Source organism: Hyla sarda, chromosome 4 (genome assembly GCF_029499605.1).
Source record: "Hyla sarda isolate aHylSar1 chromosome 4, aHylSar1.hap1, whole genome shotgun sequence".
Lineage (NCBI taxonomy): Eukaryota > Metazoa > Chordata > Amphibia > Anura > Hylidae > Hyla > Hyla sarda.
In genome coordinates this window covers 160472575-160488177 of record NC_079192.1, presented here as the reverse complement: position 1 = coordinate 160488177, position 15603 = coordinate 160472575, and the positions used below count along the sequence as shown (strand labels likewise).

General features: G+C 42.9%; 1 protein-coding gene across 1 annotated transcript in view; it reads right to left on the bottom strand.

Moving 5' to 3' along the window:
• The window catches only part of TRPM1 (transient receptor potential cation channel subfamily M member 1), a 339306-nt gene that overhangs the window by 311097 nt on the left and 12606 nt on the right, over positions 1-15603 (bottom strand). The gene's annotated exons all lie outside the window — the stretch shown is intronic.

The following is a 15603-nucleotide window of genomic DNA, read 5'->3' as shown; positions in this document are numbered from 1 at the left end:
TATATATATATATATATATATATATAGACAAAGAATAAGTCAGCCAGCACTTTAGTTGATACCAAACTATTATATGGACCTGGCCTACAGGTGCACGCTACTAGGCTAGATATACAGCAACAGAAGAATGCAGCAGCACACTGCCAGCACAAGGATATAGGTGCAACATGAATATGCAGTTAAAACATGGAGAGCTATACAGCTATGGTGTAATAGATGCAAATGTGAAACTATGAAATAGTGAGGCACTTAGCTCGCAAATTTGTCTCCGCCGGCGGTCAAATAGCTTGGACCGTCCCACCGCGATAAGGTAGCCTCCTGGGATGGACCCTACACTGTGAATATGCCTCTGTGTGAACAGTTCAGTAAGCATGGCAGGATCTGGAACATCCAAGCCACCTTATATACACACCTGATAGAGGTGGGTGGGGTGCAAGGCCAACATGGAGGTAGCCACTCCCCCGTATGTGCAATACAGACAAAGAATAAGTCAGCCAGCACTTTAGTTGATACCAAACTATTATATGGACCTGGCCTACAGGTGCACGCTACTAGGCTAGATATACAGCAACAGAAGAATGCAGCAGCACACTGCCAGCACAAGGATATAGGTGCAACATGAATATGCAGTTAAAACATGGAGAGCTATACAGCTATGGTGTAATAGATGCAAATGTGAAACTATGAAATAGTGAGGCACTTAGCTCGCAAATTTGTCTCCGCCGGCGGTCAAATAGCTTGGACCGTCCCACCGCGATAAGGTAGCCTCCTGGGACAGACCCTACACTGTGAATATGCCTCTGTGTGAACAGTTCAGTAAGCATGGCAGGATCTGGAACATCCAAGCCACCTTATATACACACCTGATAGAGGTGGGTGGGGTGCAAGGCCAACATGGAGGTAGCCACTCCCCCGTATGTGCAATACAGACAAAGAATAAGTCAGCCAGCACTTTAGTTGATACCAAACTATTATATGGACCTGGCCTACAGGTGCACGCTACTAGGCTAGATATACAGCAACAGAAGAATGCAGCAGCACACTGCCAGCACAAGGATATAGGTGCAACATGAATATGCAGTTAAAACATGGAGAGCTATACAGCTATGGTGTAATAGATGCAAATGTGAAACTATGAAATAGTGAGGCACTTAGCTCGCAAATTTGTCTCCGCCGGCGGTCAAATAGCTTGGACCGTCCCACCGCGATAAGGTAGCCTCCTGGGACGGACCCTACACTGTGAATATGCCTCTGTGTGAACAGTTCAGTAAGCATGGCAGGATCTGGAACATCCAAGCCACCTTATATACACACCTGATAGAGGTGGGTGGGGTGCAAGGCCAACATGGAGGTAGCCACTCCCCCGTATGTGCAATACAGACAAAGAATAAGTCAGCCAGCACTTTAGTTGATACCAAACTATTATATGGACCTGGCCTACAGGTGCACGCTACTAGGCTAGATATACAGCAACAGAAGAATGCAGCAGCACACTGCCAGCACAAGGATATAGGTGCAACATGAATATGCAGTTAAAACATGGAGAGCTATACAGCTATGGTGTAATAGATGCAAATGTGAAACTATGAAATAGTTAGGCACTTAGCTCGCAAATTTGTCTCCGCCGGCGGTCAAATAGCTTGGACCGTCCCACCGCGATAAGGTAGCCTCCTGGGACGGACCCTACACTGTGAATATGCCTCTGTGTGAACAGTTCAGTAAGCATGGCAGGATCTGGAACATCCAAGCCACCTTATATACACACCTGATAGAGGTGAGTGGGGTGCAAGGCCAACATGGAGGTAGCCACTCCCCCGTATGTGCAATACAGACAAAGAATAAGTCAGCCAGCACTTTAGTTGATACCAAACTATTATATGGACCTGGCCTACAGGTGCACGCTACTAGGCTAGATATACAGCAACAGAAGAATGCAGCAGCACACTGCCAGCACAACAAGTGCTGGCTGACTTATTCTTTGTCTGTATTGCACATACGGGGGAGTGGCTACCTCCATGTTGGCCTTGCACCCCACCCACCTCTATCAGGTGTGTATATAAGGTGGCTTGGATGTTCCAGATCCTGCCATGCTTACTGAACTGTTCACACAGAGGCATATTCACAGTGTAGGGTCCGTCCCAGGAGGCTACCTTATCGCGGTGGGACGGTCCAAGCTATTTGACCGCCGGCGGAGACAAATTTGCGAGCTAAGTGCCTCACTATTTCATAGTTTCACATTTGCATCTATTACACCATAGCTGTATAGCTCTCCATGTTTTAACTGCATATTCATGTTGCACCTATATCCTTGTGCTGGCAGTGTGCTGCTGCATTCTTCTGTTGCTGTATATATATATATATATATATATCTGGTCTAGACGCGTTTCAGGGAGCCAGGTCCCCTTTTTCAATAGCTGATGGTGTTAGTGGTATATCAATAGCACCATCAGCTATTGAAAAAGGGGACCTGGCTCCCCAAAACGCGTCTAGCCCAGTTATATATAGTTGCATCCAATCTCTGGCAAAATCAGGAGGATATACACCACTTCAATCCCCACCTCGAAAGAAGCAGAGCGTGCACTCCACAAAGCATCTTCTACTCCGCTGGCCAGCCAACATAGAAGCCCGAGGAGACTTACTTGATACCGTCAATACTGGTAAAAGGCGCCTGGTGCCAAACTCCTTCCCTACCTGGAACTGTCACAATATCCCTGTGCCACCAGGGTAAAAGTGGGACCGCAATGGGGGACTCCAGTGCTGCATAGTGCCCTTGCCCGGCACTTACATCCGATCCCAATCCCACTCAAGTCATTGCATGCTGCCCTGCGCCTTCAGGGTACAGTGGGACTAAATCGGGGAGACGACAGCACTGCTGAGCGCACCTGCCGGCACCCACTGACTTTAATCTCCTGTCTGTAATATGGCACAGCGCTGACAGAGCCATTGCATTGCAATAACGCTGCCACATCACGAGCAATCAAATATTATAGTGAAAAGACATCATCCTGTTACTACATATGGTGGAAGGACTTTAAATTCACATCTCCAGCCCTCCTAGTGAGACCTTATGCCAATGGGAAGCAATCTCCCATACAATTTTTACTTTGCTTTTTAGTAATACTTTTTCATTTACTATCCTATGTCTGATGCAAGGGCCCTGCAGAAGACATTATATAGTATTTTAAGTGTATAATAAACTGTAATTTATTGGACATATTTCTCTCTTATCATTTTTCTTCCTGATCTTCTCTCTTAACCTCAACCTAGTAGGACTGTTACAATTTTTTACTTTTACCTATTTGGTCAATGCATCAATTATCACGCGGCAATATTTCTTTTCCCACAATTATGAAGTTCAGTAACATCCATACAGATGTGCTGGAATGGGTATTTTGGGGTTGGAAATTTGCCTCTCATTGGTCTAATACCTCCTTGTGGATTGTGTCTTGCACATATCAGACATTGGGAACAAAAGTTTTCAGAAGTCTGTGAAGCCGTATGTCAGGCATACAGTTCTATTAGTGCCCCATACATCCCCCCTCTTGAGACATGGGTCACCCCATGTATCAATACTGCTGCATTATTGAAACAGGGACGTGGGCAAGATTGGGTTGATGTCAGGTGATCGGAAGAGGCCATAAAGTATACTACATCCTTTGTTCTTAGTTTGTCTAAAAATCCCTCACCCCCCTCCCTCCTCTAGAAGCTAGGGAGATTCTGCATTCAAGGATGTGTTCGCTAAGAATAAGATAAGGGGGTGTAAGCAGGGAGGGGAGACCAACACTACTACATGTCAGTGAATGCAATCTACATTTAACCCAATGGGACAACAATATTTTAAAAGCAGCATGTTCTACGGGGCCATACAAGTAGTGTAGACAAAATTATGCAAAACATAAAGGTGACTTAACAGTATCTGTGAGCCAAAGAGATAAGCTATACTTAGGAGGAAAAAAACAAACACAAATAAAGAAGAAGAAAAAGAACTAGGAATGGTGCTCTAACAAAGAACTATGAGAAAAACAGAGAGAGAGAGAGAGAGAGAGAGAGAGAGAGGACAAGGGTTACCTGCCCTGAGATGAAAGAGATCTCGATTTAAAACACCCCCGGACTCTAAGAGTGTATCTCTTTTGATTGTTCCCGTATGAACAGAAGTTCAGTGCTGCAGCTGGGTATGTGGGCTGCTTTTCTCCCCCCCTGAAATTATCTATTTTGTCACATATTAAACTACTATTCGTTGCACATAATTTACTAAACTAATTACAAATTTTCCTGCTATGTTACACTTTTTTTGTCCATATAAAATATAAGCCTCTTTCGGGGAATGTTTTTGAAAGACAAAACAATAATTATATTACAGCTACCATTAGGACATGCCAACTTTTAGAAATTCTAGGGCTTTGGCCAGACCCTGGATGCCATTTTGGGACATAGAATATAGTAGGGGCCACAACACACATTGTATAACAGGAGCCAACATTTTATCTTTTTATGCAACAAAGTTTAAACGTATATCATATCTCACATAAGAGATAGGAGAAAAATGTTTAACATTATGTCTTCCATCACCATGGAAATACAATGCTAACTTAAAAATGTAGCATGTTAGATATAGCATACATATAGCATATCATTACAGATTTCACAGCATCATCTGCAAGCATTCTCTTCTTTTGTAACAGAATCATATACAAGAGATAACATAATAACATAAAGAACACACACAAAGGGCTCTTCATACATTCACAAAAGTATAAAAGGATAAAATTATGCAAATATATAAGCAATAACATTCAATTAATACCATGTGGATTTTCTTTACCTTTTGCTAGTTTGAAATTATTCATTATAACACTTTTTATTTATACAAACAGTTTTAAAAAGGAAGGTTTTCACTATTATTGAAGCATAGCACAGAATGCAATCGGCACCGCTACACAGGTGGATCCTCTGCTATAATCAAGCTGCTGAAAACTGCACACCTTATTAGACGCTAAACCCCTTCGGAATGCATAGGTAGTGCTCACGTTACAACAATGAAGTGAACAACATGAATGTACATCCAGAAAGAAAGAACAATGGAGCACATACCTATCTTGCTTGAAAGCCGTATTCACTTTATTTCATATCTTCGGTTTCGGGGTATGCGGTAGAGTTTTTCAAGTTTGAAATGATTCATTATAACACTTTTTATTTATACACACAGTTTTAAAAAGGAAAGTATTCACTATTATTATTATGCTATTCATTGATCCAAAGGACCCCTGTGGTCCCCCCTGACTACTTCAGTATATTCTTGAACAAAGTATTGTTACGCCGAGCGCTCCGGGTCCCCGCTCCTCCCCGGAGCGCTCGCTACACTCTCGCTATTGCAGCGCTCCGGTCAGATCCACTGACCCGGTGCGCTGCGATCCTGCCTCCAGCCGGGATGCGATTCGCGATGCGGGTGGCGCCCGCTCGCGATGCGCACCCCGGCTCCCGTACCTGACTCGCTCTCCGTCGGTCCTGTCCCGGCGCGCGCGGCCCCGCTCCCTAGGGCGCGCGCGCGCCGGGTCTCTGCGATTTAAAGGGCCACTGCGCCGCTGATTGGCGCAGTGGTTCTAATCAGTGTGTTCACCTGTGCACTCCCTATGTATACCTCACTTCCCCTGCACTCCCTCGCCGGATCTTGTTGCCATTGTGCCAGTGAAAGCGTTTCCTTGTGTGTTCCTAGCCTGTGTTCCAGACCTCCTGCCGTTGCCCCTGACTACGATCCTTGCTGCCTGCCCCGACCTTCTGCTACGTCCGACCTTGCTTCTGTCTACTCCCTTGTACCGCGCCTATCTTCAGCAGTCAGAGAGGTTGAGCCGTTGCTAGTGGATACGACCTGGTCACTACCGCCGCAGCAAGACCATCCCGCTTTGCGGCGGGCTCTGGTGAACACCAGTAGTGACTTAGAACCGGTCCACTAGCACGGTCCACGCCAATCCCTCTCTGGCACAGAGGATCCACCTTCTGCCAGCCGGCATCGTGACAAGTATTAACACTTTTTACAGTTCCAACAAACTTTTTGGACTTTTTTACATTTGTTGTACCATAGTATCACTTACATGAACACTCTCACCTTTTCTAATCCTTCCTCTGAGCCTTTTGTAACATACCATTTCAAATCCTCTTAAACATGCAGTCACCTTTACATTTCCCTTTGCCTTTTAGCTTATAACTGTATTGTAATCCCTTTTTGCTTTTACAAATACATTGGGGCCTAATTTATTATTTATTTAGTTTTTACACTTTTTAATTCTTTTTGTGTAAAAGTCTGGGGATAACCCGTAGGCCCTTGGCTACTGTTTCTATCATGGTGTGGTTCATACAAGGGGTAAAGGCACTTAAATCTGAGTTCCTGCTCTCATCATCTGATAATTTGGACTCAGAGTCACTACAGATTGGGAGTAGTGGAACACTCTCTCTCAGGTAGCATGTTTCTGCCTCTCTTGAGGTGTGGTGGTGACTGATGTCACAGAAGTAGAAGTTACTGGGTTTTGTTCAGTGGGAGGGTCTACTCTGGCAGGATGGACTAGGGAAACAGTGGGAGTGACTATGGCCTCCCGGGTTTGGGAAGGCTACACCCCCACATATGGTGGGGTTGCCTCTTGGAGTGGATGTTCAGCAAAAACAATATTTCCATCTCCATTATCCACTATGGAATTATAATTTTTTCCCTCTTGTTAGATCTGACTTGGGATCAGTTCTTTCCCTGCACCAGCCAGTGCCCCATATCCAAGCTTCTTTTGTTCTGTTAGACTCTAGTCCTTAATCCTACCACATAAAGCATGCCATTATTGTACAGTCAATCTATTATTAAACCTAAACTACTTTTAAAGTCACCTCTGGTAGTTTGTCAACATATCTTACTTTTCCCGGGTGACTTATACTCTCCATATCTAGTCATTCTGTTTTCCAGGGTTCTGGTCCATCCGGACAGTCCCTAGTCAGGTGTCCTTGTTGGTGGCATTACCAACATTCTCCACCCATCCTTTATCTGGCCAACATTCTCTGTTTCTCTCATTTCTACCTTGTCCCCTCGATCTACCTCTTTTTCCTTTCCCCCTGTTGCCGCCCCGACCTCTTCCTCCACCTCTATGCTTGGGTGTGGCAACTGCAGAGTACTCATCACACTTTTCATCATCATCACCACCTTGTAAATAAAACTTTCACTTTCACAGAGAGGACCTGGGCTGTAGGAGGCGCGACAGGGAAAAGCTGGGCAGGACCAGAGGGAGATGCTTGTATAGGAGGAGTAGTCTGTGCTGGGGGCAGGGCAGGATCGAATAATGGTACGAGAGGAATTTCAGGTCATGCTATGGGTAGGGCATGGTAAGGAAGTAGCCGTCGTGCATTGCACACAGTGTCGTCTTCTTCATCTACCATTGATTTTGAGGCTTACATAAACTATCCTTCTTTTTGTTCTGGTTTTCCACCCTATTCTGTGCCTGCTGCAGCCATTCTTCAGCCACCGACAGACCCTATCTTCTTTGGTCTTTGGGACCATAGGATTTAATTTTATCTACTAGGTCCTGGCACCCGTTAACAGTTAATTTCTTATCAAACCCACAATCTCTTTCCTATTTGTGACAGTATTTGACATTATTTGGATCTTTGCTATGTATACATTTCTTATCTCCCTCTAAAGGAGCAGGTGGAATGTGGCAATAACACAAACAAGTGCAAGCAGATCCCTTACACAACCTATTACACATCGTGATCTATTCTAGGTATCCGAAGAGCAAAGTAGAAAATAGGAATAATCCCTCTCGAATTTCTATAACAGACAAAGTAGTAAATAAAAACATACACAAATAATAATAACAAAAGTGTTTCAAAAATAACAGGAGCAAGGAAAGACAAATTAACCCCAGGGTTTTCAACAGCTGGAGGGAAAAAAAAGGAGAAGAAACCGGTAGACTAGTAGAATACATTCACTTCCTCTGGGAAACTGCAAGCTGCACAGCAGAAAGTGACAGTAGCTTTTCCGTTATCTTTTTAGATTACTTGTAGCTACTTCTGTACAGAATCAATAACTCAATATCTCTATCAGGTACCAATCTTTTTGTTATTTGACCCGGACAACAGATAGTGTCTATTGATATTAGGCTACACCCCAAGAAAGCCTCTTTGGCCTGTATTATCCAGATATCTCTATCTGGTATCAACACAGTGCCTGTCTTCGGCTACTATGTCACCAAGTTGTTATACGATCAACAATAGTGCCGGTGTGCAATACTGAAATCTCCTCAAGCAAAGAGAAAGAAAGAGAGAAAGAAAAACAGTCTGTCTTACCTCTGAGACGACTTGGGGGACTGGATCAATCAGGTTTGGAATCAGAAGGTGGGCCTGGGTCCCGATACCAACCAGTCCCTGTGGTTGGTATCGGGACCCAGGCAACTTAAGACTCAATACTCACTGAGTATTTTGACTGGTACCATTCGACCCAAAGTTCACTCTTTGTTTCTGGCAATCGAAGGACCATTTGTTAGGATCTATTTCTCCCTGTGATCAGTCAACTCCAGAAGACAGATTTAATTCATTTGTATCAATACAGATGGATGTTCTCTTGCATGCAGAAAAAACTGCTCTGCAGAAGAAAATCATACCCCAAAATAGATTACAGCCCTTTTATATGGCAACAATCTGAGTGTGAGCTGATTGGCTAAGGAACCACGGTGGATAATGGTGTATAACTTTATTACCAATCACAGGGTTCCTGTTACACTTTCTTCCAACAAAAGCCTCATTATTTACAAAGGTAATTTGGATAGTTTTCGAGCATCACTGGGCACTGGCGTGAACCAAGACAATGGTTAATTGAAACTAGATAAAACTTGCCAACACCATCTAAAGTTAGACTATAAATAAATATATATATATATATATGTGTGTGAGTGTGTGTGTGTGTGTGTGTGTGTGTATATATATATATATATATATATATATATATATATGTGTATATATGAATACAGAGAACATAGATATCAAAATATAATTTTACCAACACTCATATTTGTAAATTATTTATATTTTAAAATATTAATCCTTCCAGTACTTATCAGCTGCTGTATGCTTCAAAGGAAGTTTTTTCTTTTTGAATTTCCTTTCTGTCTGACCACAGTGCTCTCTGCTGACACCTCTGCCCATGGCAGGAACTGCCCAGAGCAGGATAGGTTTGCTATGGGGATTTGCTCCTGCTCTGGATGGTTCCTGACATGGACAGAGGTGTCAGCAAAGAGCACGGTGGTCAGACAGAAAGGAAAGTCAAAAAGAAAAGAACTTTCTGTGGAGCATACAGCAGTTGATAAGTACCGTTATGATTAAGATTCTTAAATAGAAGTCATTTACAAATTTGTTTAACTTTCTGCCACAAGTTGATTTAAAAAAAAAAAGTTTTCCAGTGGAGTAGCCCTTTCACCAGTTAAGGACCACGGGTGTATGGGTACACCCTGACGCCCTGGTACTTAAGGACCAAGGGCATACCTGTACGCCTGTGGGAATTTCGGTCCCCGTCGCGTGCCGGGTGGGGACAGGACCGGGGTGACTGCTGATATCGATAAGCAGGCACCCCGTGCAAATGCCCAGGGGGGTCAATAGACCCCCCCATGTCAGCAATCGCCGCAAATCGCTAGTGAATTCACACCCCTCCTATCCCAGCTATTGGTCATCAAGGTGCCACCCCTCCTATCCCAGCTATTGGTCATCAAGAAGCGACGACCAATAGCAGATCGGGGGCAGGGGGGGTTATCTTTTGGTTTCCCTGTTCTGCCCACCCACAATAGGCTGGGCAGAATGGGGAAACCGATGAGGACCAGTGCCGAAGTCCACTTACACATCGGCAATGCGGCTCCCTGGATCCTACGGAGGCCGATGAGTTGCCTAGCAACATCTGGAGGGCTACAGTTTGAGACCACTATACAGTGATCTCTAAACTGTATCCCTCCAGCTGTTTGGGCATGCTGGGATTTACAGTTTTGCAACAGCTGGAGGACTACAATTTGGAGATCACTGTGCATTTTCCAACCAGTGTGCCTCCAGCTGTTGTATAACTACATCTTCCAGCATGCCCTTCGGCGATCAATACATGCTGGGAGTTGTAGTTTTGCAACAGCTGGAGACACACTGGTTGGAAAATACTGAGTTAGGTACAGTAACAGAACCCAACCGAAGGTTTTCCAACCAGTGTGCCTCCAGCTGTTGCAAAAGTACAACTCCCAGCATGCACGATCTGTCAGTACATGCTGGGAGTTGTAGTTTTGAACAGCTGGAGGTTTGCTCCTCCCATGTGACTGTACAGGGTACATTCAAACTGGCAGGTTTACAGAGAGTTTCCTGCTTCAAGTATGAGCTGCAGCAAATTTTTCGCCGCAGTGCAAACTCCTAGCGGGAAACTCACTGTAAACCTCCGCCTGTGTGAATGTACCCTAAAAACACTACACTACACTAACACATAATAAAGGGTAAAATACTACATATATACCCCCTTACACTGTCCCCCCCCCCCCAATAAAAATGAAAATGTTGTACTTGTACTTTGTACTGACTGTCCAGGCATGCTGGGAGTTTAGCAACAGCTGGAGGCACCCTGTTTGGGAATCACTGGTGTAGAATATCCCTATGTCCACCCCCAAACAATCCCTAATGTAGTCCTCAAATGCGCATGGTTCTCTCTCACTTCGGAGCCCTGTTGTATTTCAAGGAAACAGTTTAGGGCCACATATGGAGTATTTCCGTACTCGGGAAAAATTGCACTACAAATTTTGGGGGTCTTTTTCTCCTTTTACTACTTATGATAAGGAAAAGTTGGGGAACACCAGCCCGTAAAAATTTTTACACTAACATGCTGGTGTTGCCCCATACTTTTTATTTTCACAAGCGGTAAAAGGAAAAAAAGATCCCCAAAATTTGTAACGCAATTTCTCCGGAGTACAGAAATACCCCATATGTGGGCATGAAATGCGCTGCGGGCGCACAAGGCTCAGGATTGAGAGCGCACTATGTACATTTGAGGCCTACATTGGTAATTTGCACAGGGGTGGCTGATTTTACAGCGGTTCTGACATAAACACAAAAAAATAAATACCCACATATGACCCCATTTTGGGGTATAGTGAGCCTTTACACCCCACAGGTGTTTGACAAATTTTCGTTAAAGTTGGATGGGAAAAAAAGTGTCTGAGTAAGGAAATACCCCGTATGTGGATGTAAAGTGCTCTGCTGGCGCACTACAATGCAGAAGAGAAGGAGCGCCATTGGGCTTTTGAAGAGAAAATGTGTGCGGAATTGAAGGCCACATGTGTTTACAAAGCCCCCATAGTGCCAGAACAATGGCCCCTCCCCCCATATGTTACCCCATTTTGGAAACTATACCCCTCACGTAACATATTAAGGGGTACAGTGAGCATTTACGCCCCACAGGTGTCTGACATATTTTTGGAAGAGTGGTCCGTGAAAATGAAAAATGTCATTTTCATTTGCTCAGCCCACTGTTCCAAAGATCTGTCAAACGCCAGTGGGGTGTAAATGCTCACCGCACCCCTTATTAAATTCTGTGAGGGGTGTAGTTTCCAAAATGGGGTCACATGTGGGAGGGTCCACTATTCTGGCATCACGGGGGGCTTTGTAAATGCACATGGCCCCTGATTCCATTCCAAACAAATTCTCTTTCCAAAAGCTCAGTGGCGCTCCTTCTCTTCTGAGCATTGTAGTGCGCCAGCTGAGCACTTGATATCCACAAATGGGGTATTTCCATACTCAAGAGAAAATTACCCCAAAATTTGTAACCCCATTTCTTCTATTACCCCTTGTAAAAATGGGGGAAAACTGCATTTTTGTGATTTTTTTTTTTTCATTTACACATCCAAGTTTAACAAAACGTTAACAAAACGTTGTCAAACACCTGTGAGGTGTTAAAGGGGTTATCCAGCATAAGGGGATTTTAGTATGACCTGGCAGACAGTAATGGACATGCTTAGGGAGGATCTGCACTTGTCTTGGGCTAAATGTTGTGAGATTACCATAACACTGTGGCTAGCTTTCTGTGAACTTGTATTTCCTGTTTTCAGCTTTCTTGTTTGTCTACAAATCCCATAATACCATTTCCCTCCTTCCCACACATCAGCTACCCCACCCATTGAAACATAAATGAGCTGCAGACCTGTGGTTTTCAATCAGGGTGCCTCCAGCTGTTGCATTACTTGCAGATTGCTCTCTCCACCCATTAAAGCAGACAGGCTCCCTGTCATCAGCTGACTAGTGAGTCAGGTCTCGACCGCATTGCAAGCTGGGAAAAATCTGAGACAGCAGTCATTTTGTATGTTGTTAAAAATAAATATTGGGGTGAAAATCACATAAGAATTGTGAGAAAACCGTCACACACAGGTAAAGACACTATATTATGAACTACACTAACTTTACAGCCCCTGTAGCATAGTCAAATAAAAAAAAATCCTGGAATACCCCTTTAACCCCTTAACGACGCAGGACGTATATTTACGTCCTGCGCCGGCACCCGCGATATGAAGCGGGATCGCGCCGCGATCCCGCATCATATCGCGTCGGTCCCGGCGCTAATCAACGGCCGGGACCCGCGGCTAATACCACACATCGCCGATCACGGCGATGTGCGGTATTAATCCTTTAGAAGCGGCGGTCAAAGCTGACCGCCGCTTCTAAAGTGAAACTGAAAGTATCCCGGCTGCTCAGTCGGGCTGTTCGGGACCGCCGCGGTGAAATCGCGGCGTCCCGAACAGCTGATCGGACACCGGGAGGGCTCTTACCTGCCTCCTCGGTGTCCGATCGACGAATGACTGCTCCGTGCCTGAGATCAAAGCAGGAGCAGTCAAGCGCCGATAATGCTGATCACAGGCGTGTTAATACACGCCTGTGATCAGGATGAGAGATCAGTGTGTACAGTGTTATAGGTCCCTATGGGACCTATAACACTGCAAAAAAAAAGTAAAAAAAAAGTGTTAATAAAGGTCATTTAACCCCTTCCCTAATAAAAGTTTGAATCACCCCCCTTTTCCCATAAAAAAAATAAAACAGTGTAAAAAAAATAAATAAATAAACATATGTGGTATCGCCGCGTGCGTAAATGTCCGAACTATAAAAATATATCATTAATTAAGCCGCACGGTCAATGGCGTACGCGCAAAAAAATTCCAAAGTCCAAAAAAGCGTATTTTGGTCACTTTTTATAACATTAAAAAATGAATTAAAAGTGATGAAAAAGTCCGATCAAAACAAAAATCATACCGATAAAAACTTCAGATCACGGCGCAAAAAATGAGTCCTCATACTGCCCCGTACATGGAAAAATAAAAAAGTTATAGGGGTCAGAAGATGACATTTTTAAACGTATACATTTTCCTGCATGTAGTTATGATTTTTTCCAGAAGTGCGACAAAATCAAACCTATATAAGTAGGGTATCATTTTAACCGTATGGACCTACAGAATAATGATAAGGTGTAATTTTTACCGAAATATGCACTGCGTAGAAACGGAAGCCCCCAAAAGTTACAAAATGGCGTTTTTTTTTTCGATTTTGTCGCACAATGATTTTTTTTTCCTTTTTGCCATTTTTAAGTAAAATGACTGATGTCACTGGAAAGTAGAATTGGTGACGCAAAAAAATAAGCCATAATATGGAATTTTAAGTGGAAAATTGAAAGGGTTATGATTTTAAAAAGGTAAGGAGGAAAAAATGAAAGTGCAAAAACGGAAAAACCCTGAGTCCTTAAGGGGTTAAATGTCAGGAATTGTTCAGGGCAGGAGAGGTTTGCTATGGGGATTTTCTCCTACTCTAGATAGTTCTTGACATGTAGAAACCAATAAGTGCAGAAAAAGCCGGATGCACAGCGCAATCCACCAGTCTCAGGCAAGAAGTGTTGGATTCAAAACCTTTTATGTGCCAATCATAACGCATTTCGAGGCATCCAAGCCTCTTCCTCAGATATGCAGGCATGATAAAACCATAACAAAATGCTATTTAAAAAAAATGTTGCCAATGGAGTTGGCTCCACCCCCTGGAGGCGTAACAGGTAGTAAATGTAAACAGTAATACAACGTTACTACAGTAATCGCTGGGAGGGGACACTGATACATAGTAAAAGGAGCAATCAGTGTATGGAGAGGCTTGAATGAATACAATTATGAAATATAATTAAAAGAATGATTGAGATAACCACAGAAAAAGGATGGATGAGAGGTGGAAGCTGCTTATGGTCAGGGTTGTGGGTATACTCGCATGATTCTATCAAAATACTTTCATGACAATAAACTGTGGCTGTGTACTTTCGTGTAGGGGCCAGAAAACAGAACTAAACACAGTTGAAAACAGTAGGACCCAATACAAGGATAAATATACAGTAATTTCCCTCCCAGAGAATGGGAAATAAACATAAAAATGATGGTAACAGCACACTAATAAGGGCTAATCGCTGGCTCTATATGTAAAAAAAAAAGTGTAAAAAATTATTTTAGTAAATAAATGAATATAATAATAATATGCTGATTACGTATGCTAAAGATATATATATATATATATATATATATATATATAGCACAGCCATAAGAGGACCAAATAAGTATGCCATGTAGACATGTGCAATTCGTTTCGGAACGAATACTAAACTTAACGAATTTTCACGTTTTCGAGTGTTCGTTACAATCCGAATGCACGAAAAAAAAATCTAATATTTCCGAAAAAGAATACGAATACCAATATACAGTTAACGAATGCATTTGTTAAATAACATATATAACGAATAATGCATGTTAACGAATAACGAATGCATTCGTTATCAGTAAACCGAATGTAAGGAATGAATTAGATTTTTTTCATTGGGTTTACCTGAGAAAAACTTGCCTTCCTACACAGAGAAAACTGCAAAGGTGAAAACAACAAGAATCCTAAAGTAACTGCTATTTATTACAAAGGAGGATCAGCAAGTGAAACTAATGTGCATTTCGTTTAGTAACGAATGCTAAATTTAACGAATTTTACAGATATAACGAAAGATTCGAATTAACGCATGCATTCGATGTTATTAATGAATGCATCCGAAAACAAAAAATTTTTTAGCCTATGCATCCGAAAACCGAATATAACGAATTAACAGCATTCCAAATATTCACAGAACCGAAAATTTTTGAAAACGAACGAAACGAAGAGAAACAAAATTTTTGGTTCTGCACATGTCTAATGCCATGTATGCGTGGTATAGATGGAAGGTGTACTAAAATGAGTAAAGTTTAGCGTATAGTATTCATGGGACATAATGACTGATGATTTCATAGCCCCACAGTAGATTGAAGGATTGGTTACAATTAAAGTGATGAAGAATGGGAAACAGTGGGGTTGAATATAAATTTAGCGTATTATGTCGGCAGCTTCATTGAGTCCGAGCAGGTTTAGACAGTTCGTTTTATAAATGCAGAATGATAGGGACAACATGCCTCACGATCTCTATGGCAAAAATTTAACCTGGGCGAAAAACACACAGCTCAGGCCCATGAGCAGCTCCTCACTCCTATTCTGTTTAACACTGCCTAAGGTATGAAGTCTGTATAG